At 33.1% G+C, this 11,721-nt stretch overlaps 1 long non-coding RNA gene across 1 annotated transcript; it reads left to right on the top strand.

Moving 5' to 3' along the window:
- Positions 1-8,156: 8,156 nt before the first annotated feature.
- LOC139193212 (uncharacterized) lies at positions 8,157-11,277 on the top strand. The gene is made up of 4 exons (XR_011577627.1): positions 8,157-8,297; positions 9,181-9,330; positions 10,401-10,815; positions 10,948-11,277. It is a non-coding gene; the product is annotated as an uncharacterized lncRNA (long non-coding RNA).
- The last annotated feature ends 444 nt before the right edge of the window (positions 11,278-11,721 follow it).

Genomic DNA, 11,721 nt, shown 5'->3' with positions numbered 1-11,721 from the left:
TTGTGTTTCAACAAGTTTGTATAAAGCTTCATCTGCAGGTTCACTCCCATCTTCGTTATTGAGCTTCTTATTTACTGCCAATGGTATACTAACAGGTTTGCAATCCTTTACGTCAAACTTGTCAAAGAGTGCAAAAACATACTTCTTTTGGTTGATGAAGATGCTATGCTCATTTCGTATTATTCTCATCCCAAGAATTTGATAAAGTAAGCCAATATTTGTCATCTCATATTCATCATATCATTCTTGAACTCCTTAATCAACTTAGCATAATTACCTGCGTATAAAATATCATCCACATATATAGAAACAGTCAGTGATTCATCATTCTTGAACTTAATGTATAATGTAGCTTCACTAGGGCTCATGTGAAAACAACTCAGCAAATAGAAGTTAACTTCATCCCAATTCAACCTGCACTCAATCTTTCACCACTGCAACCGTTGAGTAGACCCTGCAACAATCCTTATGCCTCAACATAGACTTGTATATTGGCCTTGATTGTTAGATCTAATTTTTCTGTATTTAATTCTATGAGATGGTGATAGGTTTCAAGGCAGAAAAATAGAGCAGCTCATGGGCTGCAGCTTTGGCTTTGTCGAGAGTAGAAATTACAGATGGGCGTCATAACCCCCTCCCTTGTTGGTTCTTGTTATTAGTTTTTTTACTGGATCGCTTTGCGCTATCCTTTTGTGCCTTTTTCAGACTTGGTTACGATTTCTTCTTTTGTGGGAGTTTTATGTATTAACTCCTTCAGCATGGGATATCATTGTCTGCATTTAGTTCCGTTTCTTGGAGCTTTTGCTCTGTTATATGTAACTACCTCTTTCTGACCGAAAAAAAAAAAAAAGAAAAAAATTTGATAAAGGTGGTCTTATTAGTTAATTAATGTCATCCCAAATTGTCTTAGAAGAGTAGTACAACAAAACAACATGTATATTGTTGCCGTTGGCCAGTGGCGGAGCCACTTAAGAACCGGGAGAGGTCTTGTTCTACCCTGAAATTTTTCATTTTGTAGTTTTTGTTTGTGTGCTTTTAGTTGGATGCTTTGTATTCTTCGACTCATGTGCGTTTGCTCTCAGCTAGCTTTATTGTGTTTCTCTAATTGACAAAAAAATATGTTTTTACAATAGTATTGTTATGAAACCAAAGACATGTATCAACTAGTCTTCCTTAGTTAGTTCACTATTTTGCATGATACACTCTTGTTTTACAGTGAAACCATGCATATATGGAATAGAGGAAGAATTCATCTTCAAAGACAATTTTCATAGCTGAAGTTTTGAGCCATATTTATTAATTTTGTTCAACTTTATTATAGGAACTTATAAAGAAGTTCTTGTGCTTACGACGTAATTATCTCAACAAAAAAAAAAATTGTGACTTCATTACTCTCTTCCGATTAAAATTTTTCATTTCACTTCAAAAAATGAACATTTTCTTTCCACTAGTTATATTATATTTTTTTTTCAATTTCTTTCATATAGTTTTGAAGCCCCTCTTAGTTTCGATTTCTAACTCCGTCACTGCTGTTGGCCTTATAACATAAGGTTATTCATCTATTGTTTGCGTTGAGCCTTTCGTATTTGGGGTCAATTCAAACGACTTGATCCAGATATTCAAAACGTTTTCCCTATCTTTTCGTTTTTGTAGAATTTAATGTTAATTCTATGCGTCAACTTATGCAAATACCCAAGTCCTGCCGAAGGTTGAAAGCAAAAGCAATATAATTGTCCTGCTGACAGAGAAACTCATAACTTGCAAAATGGCTTGCAAGTGGCCCCTACCACAGTGATGGAGAGGAGTGTTGTCTTTGCACTACAACATGGGTTCGAACCCTGTTGGCTCCTGAGTCTAACATCTAACCTAACAAATCTATAGTTTGGAACCAAAAAAAAAAACCCAAAATGATTGCAAAACTTATACAAAAGACCGGCACTTCTGCAAATATTGAAAATATTCCGAGTCTATATAAATCTATATGTTCGACATTCGGTATTTTCGATATTTTCTGACCTAAACTCAAGAAGATAGGATTATTGCATTCCTTAATGTCGAAAATATTTTCTGACCTAAACCAAATTTCTTATTACTTATTAAACTTGACCTAAATTAAATTTTCTATTACTTACAAAACTTGAGGTGAAGGACGTGTTGTTAATGAATTGTTAAGAAATTTTGATCAACAACTTGACCCCAATGAGTCTTGTAAACTTACAAAATTAGCTGAGCTGACTCCACATTCGGGGTGGTTGTTGATGTGATTCTCATCAAACCATTACATTACCACACACATAAGGTGGAGGTTGTTAATGATTTGATACGAAATTAAGCCACTATAAGTTAATTAAGTTGACCCTATGGCACTTTGTAGGATTTTTTTAATACAATGATATGTTTAAATTGAAAGTTTGATGAATAAATTATTATTTAACTCGACATTTATGATATTCGAAAATAAGACATCTCACTTATAAGTTGACCCCATAGCACTTTGTAGTACTAAGTGGTTGTATGATTGAAATTTAGTTGAGTTGATTCTACAACCCAAACAACTAATGTACTTATATTCATTAATTCATTGGAACAATATTGATCTATCACTAATCCGGGACTTAAAACTATCAACCATTTCTATTTTTTTTTTTTAAAGTTTTGACATAGGCATGGACTGATGGACGATCCTCAAACACCCAACTCTACCAAAATTTATTAGAAAAGAAAAAAAGTACACCAAGGGGGACAACTAGACAAAACCTCAAGAAAAAAAAAAATTACAAACAAGGATATAAAAACCATATCAAAACGATAGTTGGGCTAACAATGCACGGGACCAAAAAGTTTCCACCATGCATGTCTAATCTGCTTCGTACAAATATCAATCTAACTTTAAAATCTTTTTGGCAAAAAAATAGAAATTGTTTGTACCATATTTAGGGCCTTCGTATTTAGACCTCGTATAAATACTTGGGGGATTCAAATGTAATTAAGGGAGGCTAAGTTTTAGGCCAAGATGAAGGGCAAGGCTTAGGCCACAGAAAATATGCCACAGACCTAGTATACTCACCATTCAGAGTGAAACAATATCAACATTAGTGTGGACGTAGCCCAAACATTGGGGTGAACCACGATACATCTTGTGTTCTTTACTTTCTTGCAAATTCACAGTCAGATTTACGTTGTTCCAAGACCTCTCCGGTTTCGTGCATCAACAGAAATAAAAAAATAACTTGAAATTCTTAATTTAATTGTATACATTTTGGGTAATTAATCAAGGAATGTATATTCCTGCGGGACTTCTTCCGCAACCAGCTTAGTTCTTGCATTGTTTCTTGGGGCTTTTAGATCCAGGTCCAAAAACATAGAGTGTTTTTAGGAGTGACTCCAGTTATCTAATTATATGTTTTTATTTCTTTTATACTCCTTTTATATTTTCTAAAAGTATTAAAAATTAATTAAAATCTTTTAATATTATGCATTTTTCAACTCCAAAATATCTAATTAATATCTTATAAACAAAAAAAATTAATATACTAACATAAATCTATCTGCAAAACATTCTACCCTAACTCAAGTAGCAAATATATGAATGTATATTATACCTATAAGTGAGATATGAAACCTAACTAAAAGGTAGAAAAAAACATAATATACCTACAAGTAAGACACATTAATCTGTGACAGGTTGACTATGAAAATGAATATGTCATATAGGTAGATAAATACAATTAACATGTGATATAGGTTGATTATAAAAATTTTAAAAAAAATCTATAAATGGGTTAAAGCAGGAGGAAGAACAAGAAATAACAAAAAAGTAAATAAAAATAAATAATCAAAGAGATAATTAGGCAGAAATTTGATTTTTACAATAAGTGTTTTCTTTTAGGAGATAATTATTGATAATTAAATAATTAAATTTAAAAATTTGAACTTATTTTAATAAACTGAACTATTCCTACTTTGGCTAAAAAAATTGGAGTTATATCAAGTTTCCCCTTGTTTCTTTCTCCGACAGTGTATGCGGGTTACAGGTGCATGAATATTGTAGTCGTGTTGTACAGCACTAACATATGAAAAGTTTCCAATTAAGTTGTGGATGAATTTAAAGAGTTAACATTTTGATTCTCTGTCGACGAAAACCCATTGACCGCTCCAATTGGAATTTGGATGCCGTGGGGTTGGGAACAAGACCCACTCAAGGCTCATGTACTTCCGCCTCTGGCGGAAGAACATAAAGACTAGAGTAGTCATAGACAGTTAGATTTATTCTGGCTTAAAAATATAAGATTAGTATTCCACTTATTTTTATTGCTTGGCAACCCTTCTCAACACTTTAAACAAATTCAATTATTATCTTTTCTTTCATCCAACAGTTCCCATCTCAAAATTTAAGTATTTTATTTTAAATGGTCATTTATCACAAATCAATAACCTTTAAATTAAAACTCATCATTTATTTTTAATTAAAAAAAACCGTCTTTCACTTGTGCATTGGAAGAGCTATCCCCTCTTCTTCTTGAATTTCATGTATTTAGCCATTTCAAATCCCGAATTTATTGAGCAAAGAACAATAAGGTTTGTAAAACCCTGTTATTCTCTATACACTTTTATTTAGGGCTTGCAAATTTTTTAGTAATTCTTTCTCTTGTGTTTAATAATTTTTTCAATAATATAAATGACATCATGGAACGGTTTTGAAATATGAAAACTCGCCAAGAATAATTATGATTACTATATATAAATAGATAAAATTATCTATGCATATGTAAATATTTAGATATATATTATGATGTTTTGTTTTAGTGATTTTATAGATACTATACATTTTTTTCTTCTTCTATACATGTGTGAGGCCCCTCCTCACAAGAAATCATGCCCCCGCCACTTCTTCTGCCACTGGTTACTTCTAGGTTGTATTTGGAGGAGATGAGTAGCAAATAAATTCATATCATGCATATACTTATTTGAAATTTGAGAAATTATGAACCAAAATAAAAAGTTAAGAATAAGTGACATAAGGAATGCGCGTGAGATTAAATTAACTGGCCCTTAATCAAATCTAATTCTTAACTTTTTCATGCGAACTGTTACGAATCAAGCTCATATAATTGCAAAAATATTATAAGAAAAGAAATTAAGGAGAAGAACAAAAAAATATTTCATGTATTTAATCAAATTGTTACATTGTGATTAGTTAGTTAAACAACTAAGAGCACCTCTAAAGGAAGAGTTAAAAAGTTCACATTAACAATAATAGTGAAAAAGAAAACAACATTATTTTTTGATCGAAATGCCAATTTCTATATGGCATGATATGGATTGACAACAAAGTTAACTACTGTCAAATTTGACAGCAACTTCAAATCTATTTTAGTGATTAATAAATATTTTCATCATTTTTATTATCTTTTTTTATTTTAGAAATACTTATCTCTACTAATTAATAAAACACTCATTGTCAACCAAAACCCAATGAAATTACCAGTTTAACCCTCTAATTAAAACTGAACATGAATAAGAAATATGGGGCATAAATGTAATTTCACACAACCAAATTTTGCTTGTTTTTTTTGAAAGCCTCACCTCAATGTAATCTAAACATATCTCTAATTATAAAATAAATAAATAAATAAAAATAAAAAACTTATCTCGCCCACGTTCTCTATCACTGTCTTCCTCTCTCCTTCTATTTCAAAAACAAAAATAAAAAATTTTCTTACACACTTTGTGTGTGCTCATATGCTAGTTACAATTATAAAAAGTAAATAATAGTTTAAATAATAGTTTAAATTTAACATATCGGATAAAATGCTATAATAAAAAAAGATTAAAGTGCCACATGAGTCTTTAAATTTAAATTTTATGTTCTAAAATTTGATATCTCTTTTAAAAATGTGATAAGTAATCATAACAGACGATCACGATCATCTATTTTGATCATTGTAGTTAGTTTGATTAGTTGTATTGGCATGTGAGGTCCTTTTCTCCTTATTCATAATTGTTCTCACGTGAAATTGTCAAGGTTTTTTCAGAGACCTTGTTTCATCGTTTCATACGCGCCGACTCTTTGCTTGTAATGTTATGGTGATTTTCCTTCAAAAAAAACTTCATACGTTCTAACCAAGCCCCTTGCACAACTTTTTTTTTTTATATATATAAACTTTGACTTTTGTTCACCTCGTCAATGTAAATTCAGTGTCCTTATTTCATGCTGGCTTATTAAAAATCGTTATCTATCTATAACAAGGATACAAAATAAGGAAAACTAATGAAAAGGGCTTGAAAACTTTGAGTTTTAATGATAAGGACAAAATAAAGGGTAAAGTGAATAGTACCAGGATTGACTTTTTAGTGTAAAAATGTGGTTTTTCGTTAAAGTGAACAGTACCGGGTGCTTTTCGTTAAAGCTCCCTACAAAATATTGAACATTATTGTCTACTTTTTGTAGTTATTTACTATGAAATCATGGAAAGCTTCATAAAAAAAGTATAATATTATGTCAAAAACGAAGTAAAATACGCATAAAAAATAATAGGGTAAATTACACAAAACTATCTCAAGTATGGGTCGAACCACAATCTCATACATCATGTTTTAAACACTGCAATGTCGTAACTCAACTTATGAATTCGTTGCAATGTCATACCCGTATTAATTTTTCTGTTAATTTGGCTGTTAAATGATAACGTGGCAAGAACTTGGCCCACTCCTTTGCCAACTAGAATAAACAATTAATTAATCAAAAAATAAATTATTTAATTTTTATTTAACAATTAAAGTTAAATAAAAACAAATAATTTTGTGGGCTCCCTCATCCCCAATCCTCTGTTATCCCCTTCGTTCACCCCTTAACCACAACCCCACCGTCAGCCCCACATCTCCTCCCTAAACTCCATCGCGTTCTTCCTCCCTCCTAGAGCGATGCCTTCCACTACTCTAAAATTCCTACCACCTTCGATTCCACCAGTAGTAGCAACCACGTAAACAATGACAACCACATTAGCAGTGCTTTCCACTACTCCAAAGTCCCTACCGCAGTCGTACTCGCACTCTCAGTCCCAGGGCCATCGCCAAATCACTCATCTCATCATCAAATTCAAGGCCCTCTTCTTATTCATCTTTTGTCGATTTTGGTATTAGATTGTTGGCGGATCAATGCCTAAACAACATCCCCGCTCCATCGTCTCCCCCTTCCTTCTTTCACCACCAAAACCACAACCCAACCACACTCTCTGCTACCCTCACCTGCCAATCACCTAAAATCCTCCTATCCTTCACGTCCAAGGTTGGGCTCAGTACCCCTCCTTAAGTGAGACATGTTCTACCATAATTCCATAATGATGCAATCCCAACAAAAGCTCAAGGACAAAATCGACCTAGCTCGGTCGGCTCGCAAGCCTCCAAGTCATCTCCCACACCAACAACTGCCTCAGCTACAACTGCATTGGCTTCATCCTTTCTCCTCCCCAGTCATCTCATATGACCCGTTTACCCAACCGCCTCATTTTCACCTCCAATCCCCTACCTCAAATCTATCGTGAGCCTTGTCGAGGTCTTTTTTTGGATCGAGTCCAACCGAAATCCTGGAATCGATCGGAATCATTTCCCTGATGACGAAACAACTCGATCGCCTGAAACTGCCCACCACGGTCTCGTTTTTGTTGAACGATGATGGCTGTAAAGATGTTGTCGTAGAAGGACTCGATGTCTATGAAGGCTTTGGCGGTTAGTGTTGTGTAGGCCTGGCAATTCCTGACATGACCCAAGAACCTGACACGACATGAAATTAACAGGTGTTCGGGTTGACACAATAACGAATCGGGTCGGTATTGGGTAACCCAATAAGCACCTGTTAAGATAACGGGTTGGTTCGGGTATACACATGAGTAACATGATACACAATAAGCAAAATATTAATTTTATAATTTTATAACCCTAAAAAAATACTATAATAATTATATATATATATATATTAATTTAATAATTTTATACCCCTAAAAACTATAATAATTATATATATATATATATATTAAATTAAATTTAAAAAAGTGGTGACCATTGGATTGGTTAAGATTTAATCTCAACCATCCACTATAAATTAGGTCTCTATTTCCCTCAAACCTCTTTCTGTCTCTCTCATTCTCGAATTGTTTGCGAACTCAAACTGAAACCCACCATTTCTGACGCCGTTCCTCCATCCACCCTCTCCGATGTGAATCTGGCCAGCCACAAGTAAGCCACACACAGAAAGAAGTAAGCACATCTTCTCCGATGCGAAGCCAACGCAAATCAAGGTAAAGGTTTCTAATTTTCGATGGGTTTTTGTTATTTAGGGTTTATTGCATGTTGATTTCTGAGTACTTTGTCGAAATCTCCAGATAAAATTGGATGTTGGTTCTGATTTGATAAGGTTTCATATTTGTGAGGGTTTGAGGTTATGCGGGTTTTGAATTAGGGTGGGTGCAGTCATGTTGGTTTCTGTTTGTTTTCTACAAGTCGTATGGCTTGTTTTTTTTTTTTTTTTTTTTTTTTTTTTTTTACTTTTTTTTGGGTAATTTTATTGTGGATTTTAGGGCAATATGAGTTCTCCACAGTGTTAGCTCCATGCTTCCATGTTCTGACTCCATGCATGCTCCTTCCATGTGCTAGCCCATAAGATTGTGAATGTGTGTGCAAGTTGTCAGTGCATGTGCTAGCCAAAAGTTCTTCAATTTCTGTTGTGTATATATAAGCCTTCTTATAACGCTTTAGATATTGAATCTGTATCCCATTTTCCCATGCCATCTGTTCTTTGTAAACTGTGTTAGATATATAAAAGTGTCCATTTGCACCGAAGCTTGTATATTTGAATTTGTGGATATGTGAATTGGATTTTGAAATTGAATTGGATTGTGATTTGTGGATATGTGAATTGGATTTTGAAATTGAATTGGATATGTGAATTTGAAATGGATATAAATTGGTGAAATTGAATTGGATATGTGAAATTGAAATGGGTATGTGAAATTGAAATTGAAATGGATATGTGAATTTGAATGGATATGGATATATGAAATTGAAATTGAAATGGATATGTGAATTTGAAATGGATATGGTATGAAATTGGTATGAGCAAGATTTTATAGTTTTGTTTTTCTTATGAGCAGGATTTTACAGTTTTGTTTTTCTTTCTTGAAGCAATGGATGTTGTAGAGCAAGGTTTTACGAACCTTAATGATGGAGGGTCAGTGGAAGTTACAATGGGAATACAACCTAATCATGGAAGTGAAAATACAAAAGATACAAATATAAGTCTGGCAAAGAAAAAGGCTAGAGTGATCAAATTAGGTAAGCGAACACTCAGGTCTCTTGTTTGGAAAACTTTCAACAAATTGACTACTATTTTTGAAGATGATAAAAGTCGTGCTCAATGTAAAGATTATAAGAAATTGGTGATAGATGATAGTCATCATGGGACAAGTAATATGAATAGACATTTGAAAACTAGACGGATTGGTGGATTATTGTCGATGTCTGAATTATGTTCTCAAAACTTTGATCTTGTGGTATTCCGTGGCTTATTGGTAGAGGCCATCATCAAGCATAATCTTCCTTTAGTTTTTTTGAATATGAGGGAATTAGGGCTTTCTTTGCATATATATCACCTGATATTAAGTTACCGTGTAGAAATACAATTAAAGCTTGTGTGTTGAGGATGTTCAAAAATGAAAAACGAAGGCTTCATAATTTGTTAGGCTCAGTTGAAGGTAGAATTTGTTTGACATCAAACTTATGGACCTCGCAATGCACTGATGAGTATCTTGCTCTTACTAATCACTTTGTAGACAAAGATTGGAAATTGCTTAAAAGAATTTTAAGTTTTTGTCACATGCCTCTTTTGTATGCTGGTGTTGCATTATCTAAGAAAATTAATGCATTGGTGACTAATTGGGGGATTGAGAAGAAGTTATTTTCTATTACTTTGGATAATGCTTCTTCAAATATTTCTTTTGTTAGCATTTTGAAGAATCAATTGAATCTTAGAAGTCTTCTCGTGATGAATAATGACTTCTTTCATGTGCATTGTTGTGCTCATGTTTTGAATTTGATAGTCCAAGGTGAACTTAAAGAAATTGATTCTTTGGTGATAAAGATTCGTGAATGCATCAAGTATATAAAGGGCTCTGAGGCTAGGAAACTAAAGTTTTATGAATGTAGTACACAATTAGGGATCTTGGATAGTAGGAGAGGTTTGAGACAAGATGTCCCTACTAGATGGAACTCAACCTATATTATGCTAGATAGTGCAATTTTCTATAGATATGCTTTGATTCATTTAGGGTTGAGTGATTCTAAATTTAGTAGTTGTCCTTCTTCTGAAGAGTGGGATAAAATAATGAAAATATCCATGTTTTTAGGGTACTTTTATGAGGTTACGTGCTTATTCTCTGGGACAAAGTACCCCACATCAAATTTCTTCTTCCCTAAGGTGTTTGTAAATCAGCTTCAAATTAAGGCAGCCATGGATGACTCTGAAAGTTTCATAATTAAGATGGGGACTTGCATGTACGTGAAGTTTGAGAAGTATTGGTTAGAGTACAGTTTGATTTTGGCAATTGCAATCATCTTAGACCCTCATTATAAATTGCATTTTGTGGATTGGGCTTACACAAAGCTTCATGGTGTGAATTCGGTCAAATTTACAAAGGTTAATGACAAATTGAATGTTCTTTTTGGTGTGTACTTGGAAAGACTTTCGCATCTTGATAATTCAAATACTCCAGTGAATTCAGTGCCAATCATCAAATAGAATCTGGAGATGCTCTCTTTGAGGTAACCTAAGTTTGTTTTTATTTACTTTATATATTTGTATTAGTAGTACTATAAAAAGTGCTGATATTATATTTGAAATTGACATGATGAATGATTCTTATTATGTTTTCGTTTTTATTTTTTATGATGTAGGATTTTGATAATAATTACGATGGTTCAAGTTCGAATGAAAAAAATGAATTGCAGAAGTATTTGGATGATAAAAGAATAGATAGAAAAGTAGACATAGATGTTCTTTCTTGGTGGCAAATGGAGCGTTTTCATTATCCGATACTTTCTCAGTTAGCACGAGATGTGTTAACAATTCCCATTTCAACTGTTGCATCAGAATTTGCATTTAGTATTCGGGGTAGAGTATTAGATCAGTATCGTAGTTCATTGTTACCAGAAAAAGTTCAAGCTTTGTTGTGCACATGAGATTGGCTATTTGGAAAGGAGGTAAAATATTTTTATATGGTATAATACTATTGATAGCGATTTTACCACTTGTAAAACAAAGGGTTAAACCATAGAAAATTCTTGCAAGAGAACAAGTGTTGTAGTAAAGAATGGCTCAAGCAAGGTCGATCTCCTCAGGGACTCGTATAAACAATTTATGAGTTTTTGTGTATTTAACTTAGTTAACTCTAAGAACTACACTAATTCAACAAAACTAAATAATATTGGATGTGACTTAAACAAATATCTAAAATGGGAATTGGCTTATAGGAACAGTGATTCAACTAAACAAAACAAGTAAACGAGGAAATTCAAGATAAAATAAATGATTGAAGAAAAATAGATTGACAATATGCTAGAGTTCAACCTTTACCAACAACACTCCTACGTAGCTCTTCCAATTGCTTAAATAATTGAAAACACACATACTTTGAAGGTTGGATTTTCCTTGTATATGTTTTACTTGTG

The sequence above is a fragment of the Malus domestica genome, chromosome 16 (genome assembly GCF_042453785.1).
Source record: "Malus domestica chromosome 16, GDT2T_hap1".
NCBI classification, from domain to species: domain Eukaryota; kingdom Viridiplantae; phylum Streptophyta; class Magnoliopsida; order Rosales; family Rosaceae; genus Malus; species Malus domestica.
This window is presented reverse-complemented; position numbering and strand designations above follow the sequence as displayed.